Source organism: Ipomoea triloba, chromosome 10, assembly GCF_003576645.1.
Source record: "Ipomoea triloba cultivar NCNSP0323 chromosome 10, ASM357664v1".
NCBI lineage: Eukaryota > Viridiplantae > Streptophyta > Magnoliopsida > Solanales > Convolvulaceae > Ipomoea > Ipomoea triloba.
This window is the reverse complement of record NC_044925.1, coordinates 12001925-12006451: the sequence shown is the minus strand read 5'-3', so window position 1 is coordinate 12006451 and position 4527 is coordinate 12001925.

The following is a 4527-nucleotide window of genomic DNA, read 5'->3' as shown; positions in this document are numbered from 1 at the left end:
ATCGAGACTTGGGGATTTCTACTTAACAGTTGGTATCATCAAAACATATTACATGATGTTCCTAACAATTTCCCCCTTTTTGATGATGCCAACACTTATACTTACTTGTATGGCTGATTAGCAAGAAAAGATCATTGATTTTATTTTCAGCGCATACGGTAAGTTTAACAACTATTCTACTAAAGCATGAATAAGCAAACTCACGCAACACCCCCAGTAGAAGATATATATATTAGGATTAAGGGAATGTTTACATAACTGAGCTTAGTAGAAAAGTTTAAAAGAAATAAGACCAAGAACAACATAAACAGCAATACATTGGAATAAGATGGAGTTTGGACCACGAGAGCTTACTTCTTGTTGGCTTTCCTCTTCTTGTTGATGGCTTCTCGTGTCTTGATGGGGTCTTTCGGATTTACCAGGCTTATGTATTCATCCGTAACATCTAGATGCCTGTAGTTCTTGTAAGCTTCCCCCACGAACTCACCATCAATTACTCCATCTTTCCACCAGGCAATGCATTCTTCTGGAGACATATTGCTGTGAGTAGATATCCCAGTGATTTTCAGAAGCTTGAATATCTCCAGAGTCAGAATTTGTTCAGTATCTTCCCTGTTTCCAAACTTAAAGTTTGTCATGAGAGAATCGATCTTCCTTTCTTCTTCTGACTGTTGTTCTTGTCTTTTTCTTCTCCTTTCTCTGTCCTCTTCTCTCCTTTTCTCCATTTCCAGTGTACGCTGGACCCTTAGATTTTCTGCTCGTTTAGCATCCTCCACTGCTTTGCTCATAATTCTTGGTATTTTCGGAGGAGGTCCAGCTGGTTCACTTGCTGCCCTTTTCTTGCCTGTTGTATTTTCCCCCTTCTTTTTCCCTTTATTTTCCCCCTTGTTGGCATCATCAGCACGGGAAAGGAGGATGGACATACCTTCGAAGATTGCTTGAAGTTGGGCAGGCACTTGGTTCGACAGGTCATCGAGTATGGCCTTCATCACATCTTGTCGAAGTTCACTGGAATGTTGGAAGGCTCGAAGCTCCGCTCGCATCTCGGCTAATTCAGCCCTCGCACTTGCAGCCTCTGCTCGAGCTACAGCAGCTTCATCAGTGGCTTTCCGTGCTGCATCCTCAGCCCATACTGCCTGTTCGNGGATTTCTACTTAACAGTTGGTATCATCAAAACATATTACATGATGTTCCTAACAATTTCCCCCTTTTTGATGATGCCAACACTTATACTTACTTGTATGGCTGATTAGCAAGAAAAGATCATTGATTTTATTTTCAGCGCATACGGTAAGTTTAACAACTATTCTACTAAAGCATGAATAAGCAAACTCACGCAACACCCCCAGTAGAAGATATATATATTAGGATTAAGGGAATGTTTACATAACTGAGCTTAGTAGAAAAGTTTAAAAGAAATAAGACCAAGAACAACATAAACAGCAATACATTGGAATAAGATGGAGTTTGGACCACGAGAGCTTACTTCTTGTTGGCTTTCCTCTTCTTGTTGATGGCTTCTCGTGTCTTGATGGGGTCTTTCGGATTTACCAGGCTTATGTATTCATCCGTAACATCTAGATGCCTGTAGTTCTTGTAAGCTTCCCCCACGAACTCACCATCAATTACTCCATCTTTCCACCAGGCAATGCATTCTTCTGGAGACATATTGCTGTGAGTAGATATCCCAGTGATTTTCAGAAGCTTGAATATCTCCAGAGTCAGAATTTGTTCAGTATCTTCCCTGTTTCCAAACTTAAAGTTTGTCATGAGAGAATCGATCTTCCTTTCTTCTTCTGACTGTTGTTCTTGTCTTTTTCTTCTCCTTTCTCTGTCCTCTTCTCTCCTTTTCTCCATTTCCAGTGTACGCTGGACCCTTAGATTTTCTGCTCGTTTAGCATCCTCCACTGCTTTGCTCATAATTCTTGGTATTTTCGGAGGAGGTCCAGCTGGTTCACTTGCTGCCCTTTTCTTGCCTGTTGTATTTTCCCCCTTCTTTTTCCCTTTATTTTCCCCCTTGTTGGCATCATCAGCACGGGAAAGGAGGATGGACATACCTTCGAAGATTGCTTGAAGTTGGGCAGGCACTTGGTTCGACAGGTCATCGAGTATGGCCTTCATCACATCTTGTCGAAGTTCACTGGAATGTTGGAAGGCTCGAAGCTCCGCTCGCATCTCGGCTAATTCAGCCCTCGCACTTGCAGCCTCTGCTCGAGCTACAGCAGCTTCATCAGTGGCTTTCCGTGCTGCATCCTCAGCCCATCCTGCCTGTTAGAGAAGTTCGGCATGACGGCCTTGGGATTCACTTGTGCCAGCAGTAGGCATTGCAGCATTGCGGACAACAACGAGTATTCTTTCGAGCTGAGCCATCTTCTGAGATTGATCAGCCATGAATTGACGCACTTCGCCAATGAAGACTTCTTCGGCCTGTTGATCATAGTCAGAAGTAGGAGAAGGAGAAGAGGATCGATAGGTACCTTTCGTTGGAGGGGACTTGGGTGCTTCCAGATTTCCACCCTTAACTTGCAACTGCGAGTCCACCTCTCGAAGGAGTCTCTGAGTGGTTGCAGGAACACTGAGTTCAGAGCTCGAAGGTAGCTCCATGTCAGGGGCTTCCCGGTTTCCATCCAATGGAAGTTCCCCCTCAGCGTCACTTCTCGAATCAGTGCTGGGAACTTGGTCGTCTGCTGGTGAGGTTGGAGACGAAGTGTCGACAGGTGCTTCCCGATTTCCACCTTCGATGGTCGCATCGTCCTCCTCAGTACTTCTCGAACCAGCAAGACTTGGGGCAATCTGCTCTAAGTGCTCATTGGACTGCATTTCGGTCTGCTCCGATGAGTCTGGAATGATAATTATTTCAGGAGTAGTAGGAAAACCCAGCAGTGTGAGCAACAGAACTACACCCTCTCGAACTGTCTGAGCTTCATCGTTGTCAATCGAGGGTGTGGACGCAGGTGGTGGCAAAAGTAGAACAGTGTTGGGTGCCACTTGAAGTGCTTCAGAGGTCTCGGATTCACCTCTCGAAGCTTCTACCTGTTCGTCCAGAGCAAAGTTACTGACTTGAGACAGTGGGATTGCGGCTGTTGCAATATCATCGTGAGCAACCCCAGAGGTCTCTCCTGGACCTCTCGTATGTTCTACAGTCTGTCCCAAGGACATAGCAGTGGCGAGCCTGATATCTTCTTGAAATTGGGCATCAAGTTCTGGATCCTCCTCAGGCTCAACCTCGGTTTCTTCAGCTATGCCTTTACCCTTATCAGTTCTTCCACTGTTCAGCTTAAACACTCTTGTTTCGTGGGCAAGATCTAGGAGTTGATGAGCTGGGATCTCTGAGATACCCAACCACTGGAGTGCAAACTGTTCTTCTGCCTCGATTTCAGCTGCTTGGGCCATCAGTTGAGTGAAAGGACTGGTTCTCCAGTTGATCCACCTGATCACCCTAGAGAAGTCATCAAGAATAGGTGCTTCCAACTGAGTAGTGACCTCTTCTTCTCCATCATTCTGTCCGTCAGACAGAACCTCTGTAGTAGTGATCTCTCGACCATTATCCGAGAGATCATCTTCCAATCTGACATCTGCTATTACTTGAGCAACTGATCTATCAATCTGAGCAGATTCAGTGGGTGTCAACTCAACATTCAGAACATTTTGCACTGGGTCCCTGACCACAATGCCCTGATCATCAGCAGCTACCATGTAATCCTGAGCTTCANCACCTTTAGCTTTGGGGACTAGAGATTTCGTCCTACCCATATAGGTATTTCGATGAATCTCTTTTCCTTCCCTCAGTTCAAAGCCCTTCAGGCTTAGGAGAAATTGAACAACAAAGCCGAAACCAACCTTTTTACTTATCGACAGGTTGGTGTTGGAGACTGAGCGCATCACTTGCTGTTGGAGGAAGTTGAAGATAATATGTGCCCAGTCCAGTTTGTTGTTGTTCCAAATGGCATGGAGGATTTTGAGGAGGTCTAGACTAACCTCGTCAGTTCCAAACACCTTGCCGAGCACAAACTTCATGATTAGGTCGGCAGCGAGAGCAAACCTCTCCTTTAGGTGGTACTTGCGGAGGGCAGAGGATGCTCTGGGTGGTGCAGTCGCTAGTCGGATTTTCTCCCAGAAGGCTTGCTTGTCCANAATTCATTGAATCGGCTTTCGATTTTCCCTTTCGTGACCTTGACATTCGCGAACCATTCTGTGAAGTCGAGGGGGTGAATGGTCCGGTAGTCATGCGTCATGTATTTCACCAGTCCTGCTTTCTCAAACTTCTTCAGGACCTTTTCTGCCATTTTTGGATTTGAAGAGTTCGTGATGAAGCCATCTTTGTCAAGGATGCTTCCTGCCTTGACTTGTTTGATTTGCGTGCGAATGTGTCGCAGCTCCTTTTGGTAGGCTTCGGAAGATGAGGTTGATGTTGAAGTTTCAGACGCCATTGATGAAGGTTAGATGTTTTGGAGGGAATGTGTACAGCGTTTAGGATTTGGGGATTTTGGGTAAACGGTTTTGGCTTGAATCCGGGTAAAGAAGAAG